The sequence below is a fragment of the Amphiura filiformis genome, chromosome 14 (assembly GCF_039555335.1).
Source record: "Amphiura filiformis chromosome 14, Afil_fr2py, whole genome shotgun sequence".
NCBI lineage: Eukaryota > Metazoa > Echinodermata > Ophiuroidea > Amphilepidida > Amphiuridae > Amphiura > Amphiura filiformis.
In genome coordinates this window covers 46,296,340-46,316,981 of record NC_092641.1, presented here as the reverse complement: position 1 = coordinate 46,316,981, position 20,642 = coordinate 46,296,340, and the positions used below count along the sequence as shown (strand labels likewise).

The window sequence follows — 20,642 nt, the reverse complement described above, 5'->3', positions numbered from 1 at the left end:
CGCAGCACCTATAAAAGTATATCTGTGATATTTTAATTCTTTACACGCTCATTATAAATTGAGCAATGCAGTTTTTGCCAAAGCTCACCATTCGTAAGATGCTGTGAACTACCAAATCACAACAGTTTAAAATAATTAATAACCTTAACAACTAAGAATGAGTATAAACGATATGATTTTTTGATTTTACTATCCGTGTGATAAACGACAGACAGGTCCAATATTTTATCGTAGTTGCACCATCGTCCCCTTCTCAAATTATATGACTTGCCTGTCGCCTATCACACTATAAAGGATAGTAAAATAAATCTTATTGTTTATTCTCTAATTAATCTGTTCAAAAAAAGGCAAAGCACAAAAATTAACGGCACAAAAATGGACACTTTTACAGTACTAAGCATCTAGTTTTGCCCTCAGAAAGAACTGTCAGTCCGTTTTCCCGGCTGCCTGTCAAATGCAGTCAATTATGTCTAAATGAATTGGATTTTTTCCGCAGCATCCTTGTGGTCAAATGAAAATGGATATATATTTATCAGTCTCATTGATTTTCTTTGCTAGCTACTTACTCGGGGGAGAATTTAATGTGGTTATTTTATCAGAGATGATGGTTGGCATGTGTACAGTATATCAGAAGTGGTGCATTAATGTGTTTTTGGGGGGCATCAAGGGGGTGCAAAGTGAATTGCGGGAGGGAATATTACCAATATCTTATCATGATTGGGGTTCCCCATGCCCTTACTACAGCCATGCACAGATGTCCAATACATACACATGTACATATACATTCATGTGACGTGACAAACATCATGTTATGTGGGAACTTGGTACGTATGTGTTTCAATATCTGTGGTGGGAAGATGGGAAATTTTTTATTTCAGCAAAATATTGAACCGTTTTGACATCTCATAGAACCTGTAGTCTTGTCTGATCATACCATATGGAACTACTTCGTATTTTTCGACGCTAAAATATAGAGCTATGGCAATGACAACAAAAATCACTTCATTCGAGCAATATGCTAGCAAGTTATTTGTGTGAAAGACAACAACATCAGGGCATAGTAATTATAGGGTGCCCTATAATTATAGGGTCTATAGTCATGGACAGTTGCTTCCGCTATGGATAGTTGCTTTGCTATTGAAGTTCAATGTTCTGTGAAGTGTTTTTCGTTAAATAACATCCAAATTTAATAGAAATAAATAGTTCAAGATTGCGTTAGAAATATATCTGTGGTAAAAAGAGGATTTTAGGAACTTTCAAAATTTCAGATTAAATGGTAGCCTCAAAGATTGATGATAATTATTGAGGAGTCGGTATGCATCGGGTGTATGTCAAATATAATATGAGGTTCTGAAAAGATGCTGATGTTTAATATGCAGTATTTTGTAATTTTCAGCAACTTGCTACAAAGTTATTTATGTAAAAAGTTAAGCCCGTCATAGATGGTTGCTTTTTCTATACAAGTTCAATGTTTTGTGAAGTGGTTTGTGTTCAATAACAACCAAAAATAGAAAAATATAGCTCTTGCGGTGAAATATGTCTGTGGTAATAGAGGATTGTGGGAACTTATGAAATTGCAAATGAGGGCCTCAAAGATTGATGAGAATATGGTTGAGTTAGTATGCATCAGGTGTATGTAAGGGTGTGAGTGAGTCCCGGGAATTCGAGTCCCGCCCGATAATCCTATTACCGGCAGGAAATTCCCTGCCCGGGTACCAATTTTTTTTTTTTTTTTTTAAATTTTTTCGGTTTTGTAGTGTCTCTGGACCTAGACCTAAATGCTAGGATCATGGTTGACCTAAAAAAAAAAAAAATTCAAATTCAATGCATTTTGACATCATTAATAGAGTATGACATGAAAACTATGTATCAATTTTCAGATTAAAAACACAAAACAATGTGCAAAATTAATTTTTTTAAATTCTTTTTTTTAGGTCAACCATGATCCTAGCATTTAGGTCTAGGTCCAGAGACACTACAAAACCGGAAAAAAACTTTGAAAAAAAAAAAAAAAAAAAAAATTTTTGTTGGTTTTTTTGGCAATTTGGTACCCAGTTACCCGCCGAAAAATGCTTGGTACCGGGCACAAAATTACCGAAAATAACACCCCTAGGTGTATGTCATAATATGAAGAACTGAAAAGATATTGATGTTTAATATGCAATGATTTGAATATTTTGTATGTTTGAGCAATATGCTACAAAGTGAAGTGGTTTTTGTTCAATATCAACCAATATCATGTAGAGAGAAATATATAGCTCTTGTGGTAAAATATGTGTGTGGTAATAGAGGATTGTGAGAACTTACGAAATTGCAAATGAGGGGCCTCAAAGATTGATGATAAAATAAATGGTGGAGTTAGTATGCATCAGATGGTATCAATATGTCAAAATTTGAAATTGAAAAGAATCAAAAGATATTGATGTTTAATAAGCAATTAAAGATGCTCGAGTATCTTCAATGCCAGAGGATGATTTAAGGAAGCCCCATCATGCACTGTAAAAGTGTTATCACTAGAGTTTCAACTGCCACTTTACTTTTCAAATCCCATTGAACTCTGTGCAAAAGATGTTGTTTTAGAATTGCCCATGTGTCATTATTAGTTGGTCTATTTCAGATCTAAAGTGATGTATGCATGAAGGATAATCCACACCTTCCGTAGATAACATAAAATGTGAAATCGACCAACCTTTAGAAGGTGTTTTTATTGTAAATATATCTGTCCAAATTCAAATTTAACCATGCACGTGTGTATGCAGTGGGCGGGCAGTGGTGTCATGTTCACTCACACAGCTGTGCTAACCGCAAGACTTGCTGGGAAGTGCTTAAATCATCCTCTGCTTCAATGCAATGAATTCAATAGTGAGTGAAACAAGTTGCATCGGAATTGTTGAGTCTGGTTCAGGTTTTTAACCCTAATTTTAAAAAGTTGATGCAATGAATTGAATAGTTTGTGAAAACAAGCAGTTGCATCGGTGTTTGAGTCTGGAGAGATTTCAGGTTTTTAATGTTATTTTTTTTAAAGATTTAAAAATGTTGGTTACATTTTCATGATTAAGGCTTACAATTTTACAGTTTTGTCTGACAATACTACTACCCAGGACTGTAGCAAGGTCCCAAAAAATCGTGGGGTGGCCATTTTGATCTGTCTGGGACAACTGTTGAAATCGGGAATGGCCAGTGTACAGTTACCCAGTTCCGTAGCAAGGTCCAAAAAAATGGGTCGGCCATTATGATCTGGGGCAGCCAATTTGAAATCTGGAATGGCCAAAGTACAATTACCCAGGTGCATAGCAAGGTCCAAAAAAGTGGGCCGACCATTATGAACTGGGGCAGCCAATTTGAAATCTGGAATGGCCAAAGTACAATTACCCAGGTGCATAGCAAGGTCCAAAAAAAGTGGGACGACCATTACGATCTGGGGCTGTCAATTTGAAATCTGGAGTGGCCAAAGTACAGTTTGCATCCAAATTGATACAACGTGGAGTAAACATAACAAACTACAGAAAGTGGGACAGTGTAGCTGCCCCTGCCTCCCCATATGCGCTAGTCAACTAGACCTGGTTTCTACTCCGTAGTAATAAATGAAAGAGCCACTAAATATTTTGAGGAACGCAAAATGAATTGCTTTCTGCTTTAATATTTTGAGCAGGGCAATTTGTTCGCTATAGATCAAATAACATAATCTAGTGATGTACGTGCTTTATTCAACCTTGTTTAAGTAATAGCACTGAATTTGGCCTTATATGTACCGTAAGTGTAAATCGGGGACCATCATACATGTAGCTACTACCTCAACCAAACAAGACTGTAGGGCTACCTGACTGTGACTCTGCATATATGATTTCCTATCCAAATGAAACAAATTTGGCGAAATACCATATGTCAGTGGCGACTTCACATGGGAAGTAGAGATCCACATTGATGTGCGCTCATTTGATTTTCATCAATGTGAACTTCTTTTACGTATGCAGATGGCATCTTGACATGAGCACCCTATGCGCACACAGCATCGCATCATGAGTACTCTACATGGACACACACTGGGACAGAAGTTAAGCAAACACGCTCGCTTCCTCATCCATTTCCCAGATGCGGATCCGAGTGCTACATGTATGTAGAGAGTGGCTTTTATTGATGCAGATCCCAGGAGTGCACATTGATGCAAATTGATTCGGATCTTGCCGTTCATGTGAAGTCACCCTGTATGTAATACAGTATTTTGTCCAATATTACATGAAATCTGATATATTTTGCCAATATCAGATGCCCATGGTTTACATTGATGGAAAGTGATCTTTCCTAACTTAGCTAGGATCTCATCCTCAATCCCCAAATGCAGAGTCCTTTAACCCCTATATGCTTATACAGACAGACAGATTGACCTTAAAGTAGGTGTAAAAACTTCATCCCCAGTGATAGATGTCAAAGTGATACTATTTCATTGGTTAATGAATGGTATGAAACTGTGGCAGTAAGAGTGAGACTGGTTCTGTTCATATGATCTTTTAGCTTCAAGCTATATGAAGGAAAACGGTGAAAAAAAAAAGAAGAAGAGAAAAGCATAGCTACAGCAGGAAGGATATGGGGTAGCAGTCAATAGGTCATCAAAATATTATTGTAGATTTGTAGGAATAATATTGAGATTTTAGAAGGTAGGAAATATTACAGGTCTATGATCATGCGGGGTAAAAAGTTTGTTTTATGAGGGCACCCATTTTAAAGGCAATTCTTGCTACATAGGGTGGGAAGGCAATCACATTCTGAAATCTGTCTGCAGTTACATTGGTGGGGACCATCAACTCTGGCGAAGGCACGGGGCATCCTGGGCAATTATCGTAAGTTCCCTCGATGACTTCATCAGTGAATAAGTCTGGCAAACTTCAGTGGTTCCTGAAATATATATAGGGCCTACCTAAATGCTAAAATATTTTTTGATCAAGAGAATTTTTCCGGTTCAAAATGGTTGAAGGCATCTAAAAATTTTAATAATAGTGTCTGAATGTAGGAACCTAGGGAGAATTATGGGAGGACAAAACGTGTATGGTCTTGTGGCATTTGGTCTTCTTTCATTGTAGAACAATTTGTTTATAAGGCTATTAGCACTAACAGGTCTGTGGTGTTGGTGGTGGTGGTTGTGGGTGGGGTGGGGGATAACGTGAGGGGTATGACCCTCCAACCACCATCACATCTTGTTTAATAAGCCAAACCATACAAAATGAGCGGCATTAATATTACAAGCAGTATTTGATATATCTTGCAATGGTTAATGAGAACATAGTACCCAGAATTAAAATTGCAAATATATAGAAACATGGCAGCCAATAAGTCATTGAACTTAGCCTCTGGGATATAGTGATATGAATAATTCACATGGATGTCAGTACAATTTGATCTGGCAACATTTTGACAGATGAAATCTGAAAAATTCCAAAGTTTTGTCTGTATGATGGCTGACGTTGTTATGCATATTTGCAGAGACCCAAACAATGCCTCATAGGGCTCTGTTGATGCTGCTGTATTTCTGTCAATCGTCAATAAATTGTGATTTTATCTCATCCAGACAGATTGAGGTTAATATTATCTAGAAAAAAACTAAAGTTGTGTTCACATTTTGAGTTACACACAGAGTAAACTTACGCTAACATTGATAAGAAATCCACAAATATTTTCCCAATTCCTACATGTAAAAAAAAAAAAAGCCCAGTGATTTATATTGCGCCACGCACAGGCACAACGCCTAGACGTTGATCCACAAGCCTCAGCACACTTTACCATGTTTATAGGTGTGTCTATGCTGTACTGTGTGTCCACGCTTACATGTATCCTACTGTGTGTCCATGCCTACATGTAGCCTACTCCTAGCGGCTAACACCATATCTAGTTGGTGTTAACATCAGCTACCACTTCCGGTGCTTCTGTGACCTTTTTCAACCATGTGAAATTTAATTTCTTAGTTCCGACCATAAAAAGGGCAAACTTACACCGGGTGCCAGGCGTAGCAGCGTTCACATTCACATGGCGGAGATTAAACCTAGCTCGCTACTCCTGACTTTTGTCAGGAGTATATCATCGGAGGTACGCCTTGTAGAACTCGCGCTGAACATTGTTCACACTGCCACTACACCTGACAGCACCTATCACTACCCCTAGCAACTTTCGCCGGCTAAGTTCCGTCGGGCGTACATCAGACAATGTGAACACAGCTCTATAAAAGAAGTAAAAAGGCACTATTTGGAGTAAATGTAAAGCAATGTGCATTTTGTTGTAATATAAAGGGGAACGAAGGAGAAAAAATGGGGGATCAGATAAAGCGAGATTGAATTATATCAGCAGTAAGATTATGTTCATTGCCCCCAACAATAATGGCATCCATTTTGATGACAGTACTAGGTTAATCCTCATTGGGCTATTCCATTTAATATCCACACTACCCCTGTGGAAGATATAATTAAAATCTTCCACAGAGGGAGTATGAGTTTTGAATAGAATAGACAATTTGGTAACTTCAATTTAAAATACTCACTCCAGTTGTGGAAGATATACCGGTAGGTAAAGCCATAATACAAGGGGAGTATGGTTTTCAAAATGATTAACTCTGACCAATTACATTTGAAAAACATACTCCCCTTGTGGAAGATATTTCCAAAATTTTCCACAGGGGTAGTGTGGATTTTAAATAGAATAGCCTATTCTTGATTTTCTGATGTAGAATTCAAAGATACTGTTTTTGATTGTCTGCATTCTAAACAATATATTTGAAGTTTTTGTAAACATAGGACACAAAATAGAATTTTGTAAATGGAGAAGGAAAAAACATTGGAGAGATATCAATCAGATCTGTGACTTATTCAGCCACTTTATGACATTTGCTTAACTCTATGTAGCCTTTTACCAACACTTCTTTCTCCCCTCCCACAATGATCCGCAGGTTAAAATATATGGAGGGGATTGTTTTCTTGAAATAGAATGGACTGGAAGCAAAGTAATAATTGCATATTATTTTGTTGAAGTCTTGCTAATAATTTTTTTGACATGTATCATAAGGCTCAATTAGTCCTAGAAAAGACACAATGATTAGTGATTGAGGTTGTCTATAAATTGTGAAATGACTAATTGTAAGATCCGCCGTCCGATAAGGTCAATTTCTATTTCAGTCTTGAAAAACAAATACTTGTCAATTAAGCCTTACTGATCATATGATAGCATTGAGCTGCCATATTGATACTATTGATTTGTTTCTTGAAGTCCATGGCCATGATAGCTTTGTTTAAATGACACTGGGTAAAGGTCTGCCTGTCAGCCCAGCAAACATACAAGGTTTCACAGAAAGGCTTAAATGTCGGTTTATATAAAGGGTGTAAAAATGTTTTAATACATTCATAAAACGTTTTTGAAAAAGTGATGTAACGTGAAAACTGTTCACAAAATATGTTGTTGAAAATGTTTGCCCAAAATATTTTGCAATAACATTTTCAAAATTTATCACATGATACGATTATATGTGATGTGATATGTGATCAGTCAGAAGTCGGAAATATTGATTATCAGATATAGACAAACAAAGGAAAACATTTCTTTTTTGTTGTCTACTATTTTGGAAATGCTCAAATTATTCATATCTTTGAAACAAAATGTTCAATTTCAGTGTTTTCTGGAACATGTATCTTTGCAAACACTTTATACTATCATGTAGAAAATTGAATATACCCGACTTCAGATTGATTTTGCTTGATCACACCACATATAACCCCACATTTAAATGTTCTTAAAACATTTTGAATAAATGTTTTAAGAACATTTTAGTGTTTGCTGGGAGGACATGCTAGATTAAAACCAGTTTTAAGTTCAAGAAATATTGTAATATATTTGCTATGCTACCCTATTTTTTCCCAAAATTAATGAAGTTCTCATGATTTTCATGTGAATCGATGTGCTAAAATACCCTATGAATAACAACAGTCTGAAGTGCTCTGATTTACAAAATTATCTATATCTTACTTGGCCAACTCTCAGACATGCTATCATTTCTATGTATTATGAGATATGGGATACGATTGTTGTGCAGCTGTTTTCGTTGTATTTACGTCACTAATTTGGCTTAAAATACATTGAAAAACATGCTGGCAGTCAACACTAACATCATTATGATGCCATTATTTGTATCGTGAAGTGGAAAATATACAAAATAGAATTTGACAGAAATGTCTCAATATTATATATAGATTTGTGCATCAGCAAAATAGTATTAATATTCCCTGTTTGTTCATACAATATGAAACAATGTCACTTGCATAAGAACAAACAGCAAATAACAAATTAATATAATAGTTGACATGAATTTAATATCAATGCCGATTCAATACAATGCCAAAATAACAAAAAGGTCTGCTTTGTCTGTAAAAATAGCAAAATTTTGATAAAATATACCCCAAATCATGAACTTTCTGGGACAAAATAGGAGGATGAAGGTCTACTTTTGGCCAGAATGAAGATTTCTCTTGAAAAGGTCTGCATTTGGAAAAACCCATCCCCACAAAAAATTCTGGCAACTGGCCTGAGCCTACCCATAAATCCTACAAATCTTCCATGCTCTTTTCATTTTCGCAGAAAACACTGAATAGAAGAACTATGATTTATCATCCGATCGAGTATCTCAAGTTAAAGAAGAAACAAACAAACAAACATACAAACATATAATTCATGCACCTACCCATATATTTACACACTTATAAACTCTTTAACTCCATATTCTTTCAGTCGAATGGTTTTTTGACTATTTTAAAAAAAGTTCAATCTCATGCCTTCATATCAGTTTGTACAGTGTGCTGTGGAAGTAGAAATTTTCGCACCACATTTATTTTTGCGCTTTTTGTCTTCCAAGCTGCTACCACGAAAATAACAATGCGTGAATATATATTCTCGTTGTCTATAGGCCAATGTAAGGAAAGTTAAAATCACAAATTTAAAAACAAGGGAAACAGTTCAAAATTGTCAAAATGCGAAATATTAATTGCATGAAAATTTTGACTTTAACGGTACCTGTAGTAATTAGTGTGAATTCGTCTCCATCATCAGATGGAGTCTTAAGCAGTCATGACAAGGCTTAGGAAGTGATTGGATTATATGGCCACAAAGTTGGTAATTTTAAAATTTGACCGGTCAAAGTTTCTGGAACGGTTCCGCTCTGTTTCTTGACAAGGTGAAAATAAGGTGATTTGATGACTGGTAAATGTCAAGTAATATTTTATAGCATTAGTTTGCAGATTCTGTTGAAATTCCACCAAGTGATATTATGAAGACCTACATGTAGGCATCAATCCGATCGATCTGCATGTAGGTTTGCACGCGTATGTGAATTTACACAAGCGTGAGTTGGGATGCATGCAGTAACAAAAGCCGAATAATTTTTGCCTTCATATATCTTCATATATAAGCGTCATGATATTTACATTCATATTGCAATTTTCCAGCCTGAATGATCGATTAATATTATTAATATGCAGATGAGATAAATAGCCACCCTGGGAATATAAGTCATAATGAGGAATTCAGATGTGTGGCACAAAACAATAAGCATTTTGATATTCACATTGAAGCAACTATTGCTATTTTTAATTAAAGACTAAATGAAGAGAATTGTTTTCTGATCGATTAATATTAATATGCAGATGACATCTATGGCTGCCCTGGGAATATAAATTAAATGGCTGCCCTGGGAATGTAAGTCATAATGAGGAATTCAGATGTTGCTGCACAGCATTATTTACATTGATATTCACATTTAGTCAAAATATTGACATTTGCCAACCTAAATGAAGAGAATTGTTATTCAATCTATTACCTGTGCAGTATGCTTACTACTCAATATCAGAGAAGATATATTACCCTTCCCAGCATCCTTTGCAACATGATACATCACCTCATTTCATCAAATGACACTCCCATTATATTTGTACAGATTCCCTTTATTTTCATGTTGAGAATAGACAGGCAAAACATGGGCCCATAGTCCAGAAATAACATACTTAGCAAGATCTGGATGTGCTCTGTTCACTGAGGTACATTTCATCACTATCAACCTATGTTGTACTAGATAGCAGATCAGTACTGAAAATTGAAATGGGAGAAATGCATTATGGGAAGTGTAAGATATCTTCTTTAACTCAACATATTGCTGATGCAATGATAAGATATTGAGGTATTATTGGTGTTAAAAGAACTTATTCAGATATATTGTAGAAGAATAAACAATGTTATTTAGTCGCAAGAGAGCTGTAAAAGCCATTTTAAAAATAGGTCATTTCAAAAGAAGAGGTGTCATGCAGTATAGCTTTTATAAATCTTTAAAATATGTTAAGAAGGTTGATAATGATATCATGATGAAAGAAAACTTTTGTTTCAGGCAGACATTTTATTTTTGTTATTCGATTAATTCAAAGCACAAAGGACAAAAATCATTGAAGCAAATTATTGCATGACATACTGGTACCTCTATGTTTCAAAAATATAATGTACAATTTTTATGAGAAACCAAATGCTTGTTCATTTTGTGTGCATTTTTGTACAAAGGTGTTTACATCAGGATTTACATGCAAGTCTGCGAAGAGAGTGGTCATTGTGGGTGCTAGTAAAAAATACAAGCATATCGTTTTCATAAAATTTGAACAATTTATACGTCAAACATAGGGGTATGTCATGCAGTAGTTCACTGACATAAAAAAAAACCTTGTCCTAAAATATATATCCTGTACCTCATTGCCTAAGAAACATCTGGGTAAGATGCTTAGAATATTCACTTCATGAATGATGAAAACCAATTTGCTATTTCAATTCCAATGAATGATGACCATATTAGTCATAGAATTGATGACTTCAATTAATTATGACTGTGCCCGTATACAAATAAAACCAAAATGAATACAACACTAGCATGACTAGTGAAATCAATTTCCTGGTGCAAACATACATTTATGGACCACAATAGCCTCATCCCAGTGGCATAGTCCAATAACCTCAATTACATAATCATAGTGCAAAATTTGACCTCAAGTTGCAGAGTATGAGTTTTTGTACCCAAATCTTCAAAGGTCATTCAATGAATGTACAAATGTATTGGGGTTTAAGAACTGTGCCCCTGATAGATGAGCATGTTGTGGATCCTAGTGATAGTAGTTGCTTCTACAAACAAAATTTATTTGTAACGACAAATATTTTGAATGCTGTTAAAACAAAAACAAAATTTATATAATTATTTCATTGCTATCTACTGAAGATAGCACGAACTACATTTACCAAAAGACAGTTGAAACAAAATAATGGAATTGTTCAAATGGGCTATTCCATTTAAAATCCACACTACCCCTGTGGAAGATTTAGCTAAAGTCTTCCACAGAGGGAGTATGAGTTTCAAATAGAATAGACAATTGGTAACTTCCAATTGAAATACTCACTCCAGTTGTAGACGATATAGGTAAAGCCATAATACAGGGGGAGTATAGTTATAGTTATAGTTAAAATGATCAACAGTGACCAATCACATTTGAAAACACATTCCCCTGTGGAAGATATTTCCAAAATCTTCCACAGGGGTAGTGTGGATTTCAACTGGAATAGTCCTTTTGACAATAGTGATATATTTATACCTTGCATCACAGACCCTCTTTTCTAGGGTCTGTGCTTGAATAAATATATCCAGGCAATATTTGTTTTATGTAACAATATGAAACCCAATTCTTTTCCAGCCGTTGTCTATTGACACAGTTGAAACCAATTTAACCGACAAATATATCAATATATATTTTCTATGGAAGGTAGCATAAAATCAAGTGACTTGATGGAAACAAATGAACTAATAACTGACAAAATATTTCACTACTATCTACTGAAGATAGCATAAAGGCAATTATCTAATACTGTCTACTGAAGATAAGATAGAAAACAATGTTTTGACACAGTAAAAACAAATTTACAACCAACAAGTATTTCGGTACTATCTACGGAAGATAGCATGAAGACACTCGACAAAGCAGAAATAAATTTAACCAACAAATATGTCAATGCTATTTACTGAAGATGGCATAAAGACAATATTTACGCTATGGAAACAAGTTATCCAATAACTGACAAAAATATTTTGTAGAAGGTGGTCTAAAGACAATTGACACAGTGAAAAGGGTGAAATGCTATCTACTGATAAGATAAGATGGTAGAAAATATTTGACACAATGAAAACAAATTTATAGCCGACATAGATTTAGATACTATCTTCTGAAGATAGCATGAAGACAATTTACACAATGGTAACAAATTTTTAACTGAGACTTAAATAAAATCTAATATCAGACAAAAATATATTTACTACTGATATATATCTACTGAAGATAGTAAAGATAATTGATACTGTGGAAAAGATGAAATGCTGTCTACTGAAGATAAGATGGTAGACAATATTTAACACTGTGAAAACAAATTTATAACCGACAAAGATTTAGATACTATCTTCTGAAGATAGCATGAGGATAATTAACACAAAACTTATTCAAAGTCTAATATCAGACAAAAATATATTTCTTTAATATCTACTGAAGATAGTAAAGATAATTGATACTGTGGAAAAGATGAAATGCTGTCTACTGAAGATAAGACAGTAGACAATTTTACAACCAAGAAATAGGTCATACTATCTAATGAAGATAGTCAAAAGTCAATTGACATTGTGATACGATGGAAGTCAATGTTTTGACACCATTTGCAGCCAACAAATATTTCAATACTATCTACTGAAGATGGCATGAAGACTATGGAAATAATGATCTAATAACCGACAAAAATATTTCAATACTATCTACTGAAGATAGAAAAAGCAATTGACATCGTGGAAACTAATTATCTAATATAAACTAATTAACCAAATGTACAACCAAGAGATATTTCAATACTATCTACTGAAGATAGCACAAAGGCAATTAATTGTCACAATTGTAACATTTATAACTAACAATGATCATGATGATATGTCAATACTATCTACTGAAGATAGTTGAAAGATAATTTACACTGTGAGATACTATTTACTGAAGATAAAATAGAAGACAATGTTTTAACACAGTAAAAACAAACGTGCAACCAAGAAATATTTCAATGCTATCTACTGAAGATTTGACTATCTACTGAAGATAAGATAGAAGACAATGTTTTGACATTGTAAAAACAAATATACAACCAAGAAATATTTCAATGCTATCTACTGAAGATTTGACTATCTACTGAAGATAAGATAGAAGACAATGTTTTGACATAGTAAAAACAAATATACAACCAACAAGTATTTCAATGCTATCTACTGAAGATAGCATTGAGGCAATTGATAACAATGACTTATACACTATCTAATGAAGACAGTTGATAAATTTGCAAACTGGCAAACATTTTGCTACTACTATCTACTGAAGATAGCAGAAAAACAATTGTGGAACCAGTTAATAAACTAACAAATACGAAGGCAGTTGACAAATTAATAACCGAAAAATATTTCTGTACTCTCTAATGAAGGTAAAATAAAGGAAAAGAATCGACACAGCTGAAACAAATTTATAAACCGACAAATATTTAACTACTATCTACTGAAGATAGGAAAAAAGACAATTGACACAGTTCTGCTTTATTGCGCCATTCCACTTGATATCCATACACCCCCTATGGAAAACATGACCTAAATCTCCCACACAGGGTGTGTAGATTTCAAATGGACTCACTCATTCAGGTGACCCCATTTGGAATTCACACTCCCTGTGTAGAAGATGCAGGCCATGTCTTCCATAGGGAGTATGGATTTTAACTGGAATATCCCATTACAGGTCCATACAAGCTGTATGCTTTCATTACTTGGTACAGACTCAATCCAAACACAGGCATTTGTCTTGTAAATTAAAAAACGAGACCCAGTTTTATAATAGTTCCAACTGCCACATTAGCAATTTCAGGCAAGTCAATAAAATGAATATAGCTGGAAGGATACAGCTTACAAGTCCATGCATTATAGCTTTGTGTCTATCAGCTATACACAAAATATCAACTAAATGGTTTTCTAAATGGAGGTGGAATAGAAATCTGCAAGTTAATGTATTGTGAGTTATCGTCATTATTGATTGAGTTAATGTATGGTTTAAAGGATAATTTTTTTTTTCTTTAATCAAAGTTTCATTTATATAGCATTAACTCTGCAGACGACAAGCTTCATTTTTTTTTTAATTCACAAAATTTCAGAATTGTAAATGTACATGACCATATTTGTAATCAGCATGAAAATTGCATTAAAATGAGTACAAACAAGCCTAGTGTTGCTTCAGTGGTTCTTGTGATAGCTCTTGATATTTTGATAAAATATCTCAAAAGTTGGGACTTTATGTTGAAGCATATGGCTAAGCATGCATAGCACTAAGTCTGATGGATGTATCACCAGCTTGCAACTCGCCTTACAGAAACACTCCATTGATTTACCATACTGCTGCATAATGCTGGTGGTTCCCTGCTACAACGAATAGACAATTTACTATACATATTACTGTATATAGTTGGATGTGGAAGCCACCTAAATGATAGGATAAATTTGATGTCAATGACACTACACATTTCAAGTAAATATGACTTGAAAACATTTATTTTCTGGTATAGGTTACAAGATACAAATTTATTGTCAGTTGTAGTATCGGAGGCCAGAGGGTAGTTAAGTTACATGCCTGCTAACATTAATGTGTTGAATGTACTGTATGAAATTGAATGATTATTATTTCAAAATTGAAAGTGGAATTTTTTTGCCTTTCCAAGTAGAGGAAAGCAGTATTAGTTTCTCAGTCAAGGGGTAAAGCTCTATTGTAAATTTTACATCCCATTTTTAAAGTGGGGTGCAATAGGCAAATTTTGAGGTGCAAAATGTGTGCAATTGGCATACTGCATAATTTGTACTTGAGAGGGTAGGTTTCCAGAGAAGTAAAGCCTTTGATAGAATCAATAAAAGAATGTAACATTCCTGGTTAAAATATACCTATAGATTTTCTCATGTAGATTTACACTGGATATGATTTCAAAGCAGATAGAGAGAGAAAGGGAAAAAATCAAATGTATGGTATTGATCATTTTAGTTAATCCATGAGACGGACTGCAGGCTTTGATTTGATAATGTTGCGGCAATGTTAATGACACCAGCGCTTAATTACATGTTTTAGACAATGCTCTAGAGAATAGAAGCCAGACTTGCACTACTAGAAATTAAAATTTCATGCACTAAAAGTAAGTATGTAAGTGTAGTAGCGCAGTTTGCAAATTTAAATGGGTATCGGCAAAATAATTCTTTATTATTCTATTTTTAGTCAATATTGGCAAGTTAGTGCTAATGTACATGAAGTGGAAACTTAATCAAGATTGACCAGTGCTTCCTGAGCAAAGTGAAAGGACAGGAAAATTTTGAAAAAATTTATTGAAATATTGCTGAAAAATATCCATTGCCGGCAATGCCCCTTACGTAGGCTCTGTGCCCCTTCTCATTCAGTTCACTCGCACTATCCCTCTAAGTAGCAAGATGACTTCAAAGTAGCAAGAAGCATGTTTGTATACTAGCAGTATTTTCTTGAGAAATTAAGCAATCTTTTTAAAACGACCGACCGACAAGATTCAATGGTTAGCAGTTGTCAGGTTTACTCATCGTGTCCGCCATTGCGTTTGTTATCAGGTCAACAAAAACCCGATATAAATTGAAAGTGTGTTTTGACGTCGTGTAAAATACAATAATTTCCTTACGGCATTGTATCTTTTACCATTGATCCTGCCATGGAAAGATTCCTTGCCAAGTTCAGTTTGTTTGTGTGTAGCATGAACCAGAATAACATCATACCTTGTGGCAACGTTCAATAACCTCATTCAACAGTCAAGACTTTGATAGGTGACCTGAAGTTGTGGAGGATGAGGTTTTGTACCTAGTGCATTCAGATGTCATTCTTATGAGTGTACAAGCCTAGGGTGAAGGAACTGTGTCCTTCAGATGAGGTTGTTTGTGATCCTAGTGTATGCTGAGGAAGGGACAGAACAAATGAGAAGATACAATAAAAGTGGAATTTTTCGCGCTATTTTATTTTTACGCTTTTTGCATTCCAAGCATTTCCTACAAAATAAAAATGCACAAATATATTCCAAAAGTGTATAACGTCTAGGCCATTGTAAGAATGCTTAGAAATGTGAAATTGAAAGAAAACAGGTGGATAAGTGCAATAGCTGCCCTGTGAACATTTGGCAATTTACACACATTATATTGCATTCCTCTACACATGGCAACTACACATGGCAGCCAATTGCACTTACCCACTTGTAGCAGTTGAAGTAACAAATTGGCAAATCATGAAAAATTAATAGCGCAAAAATTTGCACTTATACCCAGTAGACAATTTGTGTAGCCTGTAAGAGATTTCTTATTGGTTCTAAATGAACTTGAATTTATATGCATCATCACAATGCCTTTGCTAAATGTGGCGTTATTTGGTGTGGAATTGGGGACGGATTAGGGGAAAGTGAAATGATTAAATCTAAATCTGAGCCAAAAATATTTTCATTTTATCAATCAGATGATATCAGTTAAATGACTGATCCTATCAGATATATTCTTGAACCTATTTAACAAAGTGTGGCAGAAACCGAAGGTGTTTCTCAAAAAATATATATTTTCAATATAATTTATAGAATTCATAGAATTTATAGATTCAATATTTTGTGAATGGTAGAATATCTAGGAGATGCAATCCAATTCAATTATGGGATCGGCACAATCGGCAGTTTCATACCTCTTCTAGATATTTCATCAAACTTTGCAGCACAAATATATTATGCGATCGTGCAAAACGAATCACTTCTGAAGCAGAATCAATTATCATGTTTTGAAATAATATTATCCCTGAGTTAAAGTGGTTATATGATAATACATAAGTAGTAATAGGTAGGATTATGGTTTGTCCCCCTCCCCCTTACCCCTCCTCCAACCTTGACCCCTGGGGTCATCTTTAGATCACCCTTTTCGGGTCATCCTGAGATGACCTTTATGCGTCATAATAGAAAGAGAGGGGGGTGCGGTCATCTTGAGATGACCATTACGGGTCATCCTGAGATGACCTTTTATCGTAAACGAAACGAGCAGGTAGGGGGTTGCCCCCTTATGGTTGAAACACCGATTACAAAACATGAACCCTTCACCTAGAAAAAAAGTGTCCAGTAGTCGGTTAAAGTTTAAATAATAATTATATAGGAGTTAGTGGGGATTTGCCCCTTATGGTTGAAACGCCCATTACAAAACATGACCCCTTCACCTAGAAAAAATGTCCAAGTAGTCGGTTAAAGTTAAAAAAATATTAGGTATAAGCCTATAGAAGTTAGTATTCATGAATTTGGGTGGCGATGCTAGCGGTTGGCATTTTGTTTTACCAATCTATTGATCTAAGTCCTAAAGTATACACGTTTATTTTAGAAATTGAATGGAATGTTTGTAGTAGAGATTTTCAAAAAGGTTACTCTGTTCAGTTAATGGTTGTTATGGAAAGTGGTTGAAACTTTGGTAATAAATGGAACTTGTCGGAAAGTTGCTCGGTGTACATTATAGGAGGGTTGTTTTAGAAATCAATTCGGAGTATTAAATGTAACATAGTCCTATCATGGAATTAAAATGTTTCCCGCATGGTATGAATATGAATTTGTAGAGTTCAATGGGTTGCTCGGGGAGTAAAATGAGTTACCCGCGGAGTAAAATGGGTTGCTCGCGGAGTAAAATGCGTTACTCACGGAGTCGGATGAGTTGCTCATGAGTCGCGAGAGTTACTCGGAGTATCAAATGAGTCACTCGCAGAGTCAAAATATTAACATGATTGTTATGAAATCACCATTATCATTTATATCTAGTCATTTGCTTTCGAACCTTCAAAGAGTCAACATGAATTCACTCAATGCTACTCACACTTGCTCCCTGTGCGATAGATCATTCACGCGCAAGTATAACCTAAAAAGACATATAGAAAATGTACACAGTGAAACTGAAGAGGATGATTCCCATATGGGGGAAGATGATCAGGAAGATGATATCGACTCTAAAGAACCCCAAGTAGATGAATCCTCAGAAGATGATTCTGAATCTGGAGAAGAAGAGTCTGCGGATGAAGTGGCTAACGATGAGCTGGAAGATAATCCTACGTATCAAGAATGGTACGAACGAGCCAAAGAGGATACTAGCGAGATGTGGACTGAAAAATACGAAAAGTACCTCAACGGGGGCATGGATGAACAGCTGGCTGAAGAAAAAGCCAATATGAAGACATTGTGGGCTATTAAACGCAACTTTTTTGGACGCTACCTGACGTTTTTGTCATACGACGTTCACCTGAGAGACAACGACACTCATCAGGAAATTGTGGATGATCTCAAGAGAAGATGGATAAATGCTAAACGCGTATAAAGCGGTTAAAAGAGTATTGGCTAAACATCAGAGCAAATTTGACGGACTCTTCCAACAAGAGGAAGATAAAGACGAGGGGATGGAATATGTTGAAGACAGTCAGTGACACTTAAAGATCACGCGATTTTCTGCATAAATTGATAAACATTAGTATAATAATTTGTGTGCATAGATGTCACTGAGTGATGTAATAATCTAGGTCGTCTCAACAACAGCAACAAAAAAGAACATAAAACTAATTCCTTCCCCGTGCCTGGGCTCGAACCAGGGCCTTCCGATCTACAGTCAGACGCTCTCCCATCTGAGCTACGCGGGGGTATACATATCTCACTATTATTATTATTATTATTATTATTATTATTATTATTATTATTATTATTATTATTATTATTATTATTATTATTATTATTATTATTATTATTATTATTATTATTATTATTATTATTATTATTATTATTATTATTATTATTATTATTATTATTATTATTATTATTATTATTATTATTATTATCATCATTATTGTTATTATATTATTATTATTATTATTATTTTGGGACTATAAAGTTAAAATATATATTGTAAGGAGCGGTATTTGATCAAAGAATTATGATCAAAGATTACGACACTATCCCTTTCGGGTATAAATGTCGACTAATATCCACTAAACCTTTCATAAGTCAAAACGTAATCTTACTGTAAACACGTATTTTTAATAACTGTTTGTATTTTCTGAATCATGGAAAACAACGACGTAGGTTATGAAACTCCCTTACCATCTACGCGTCTTCGCGATAGAGATGAAAGAATAGGGTTAAAAGGGCGTTTGAGAAATATAATATCCAGTAAACCTATATATGGGGTAGTTATCGTCGTATTGATGACTACCATTATTTTTGGTAGAATTCGCGACGGTATAGAGATTAATCCTACGTCCGAATCTACGGGTCAAAGACAATTTCAAAACGTCACGGCCGATAAATGTAGATTTAATTATTTCCAAAATGAAACGAGGTCAAAACCTGCCAATATCTCCCGTAGAATTACACGTGTTACCCTAGGGACTCTGTCGGTCTAGGGGATAACCTATTGGTCAATGTATGCTCAAACGATAAAGACGAGGCGTAGATGTAAGGCAATTTTATAGTTCAAGGATACGAACCGTCGTTACCCATCGTTCGATGGTGTCATTTTATCGCGTAAACAGTTTCACAAGTTGGTCAAAAAATCGGAATTATTCAAAGTATCGTAAGAAAGGTCAAATATAAGCTTCGTACCTCCCTCTAAATAACTAGAGTCTATATATATAAGGCGGTATATGATCCGTATTTACCAAAAGCAATCATGGACCCGAGACTGAAACACCCCTTTAGAATGTTAATTTGCGGACCGTCTGAATGCGGTAAAACCGTGTTTGTTAAACGGCTTTTAAGTAACCTATCCAGCATGGTTCATCCTGTACCAAATAACGTCATATGGTTCTACGCCTTGTATCAGGAGGCGATACCGAGATTTCACAAACTTTGAATAATGTTACATTTATCGAAGGTTTGCGGAGCAAAACATCGAACAACTGATTGACAAGAGCCGAAATAACTTGATCATTTTGGACGACTTGATGCAAGAAATTGGGAACAGTTCAACCATCGGAAATTTGTTTTTGCGTGGATCCCATCATCTCAATTTATCCGTTGTTTATTTGATGCAGAATATCTTTCATCAAGGTAAACAGTCGAGAAACATTAGTTTGAACGCCAGTTACATGGTGTTATTTCGCAACCCTAGAGATAAAACTCCGATAGCTGTATTGGCCAAACAGATGTTTCCAGGAAACTCTAAATTTTTATTAGATGCTTTTGCAGACGCCACGTCGAAGCAGTATGGTTACATCTTGTTGGATTTAAAGGCATCAACCCCCGAAGATTTGAAAGTGCGTACAGCTATTTTTCCCGATGAACAAGGGTACGTCTATGTACCGATCGGTAAGAGTTTCACGAATATGATAAACGCTGATACATTTACGTTCAGACATCATTTGAAAACAACATGTCGCAGAGAACGTGGTTCGTAATTCACGAGTTACTCAAAGTTTTAAGCAAGTGCCCCGATAAATTGAGAACTGCCATTTTGAAAAACGTGAACGATAAAGTATTGACTG

General features: G+C 35.1%; 1 protein-coding gene and 1 non-coding gene across 2 annotated transcripts in view; one reads left to right on the top strand and one right to left on the bottom strand.

The window, feature by feature from the left end:
• The window catches only part of LOC140169457 (amyloid-beta precursor protein-like), a 220,614-nt gene that overhangs the window by 64,709 nt on the left and 135,263 nt on the right, over positions 1-20,642 (top strand).
• Trnay-gua (transfer RNA tyrosine (anticodon GUA)) lies at positions 18,732-18,803 on the bottom strand. The gene has a single exon. It is a non-coding gene; the product is annotated as a tRNA-Tyr (tRNA).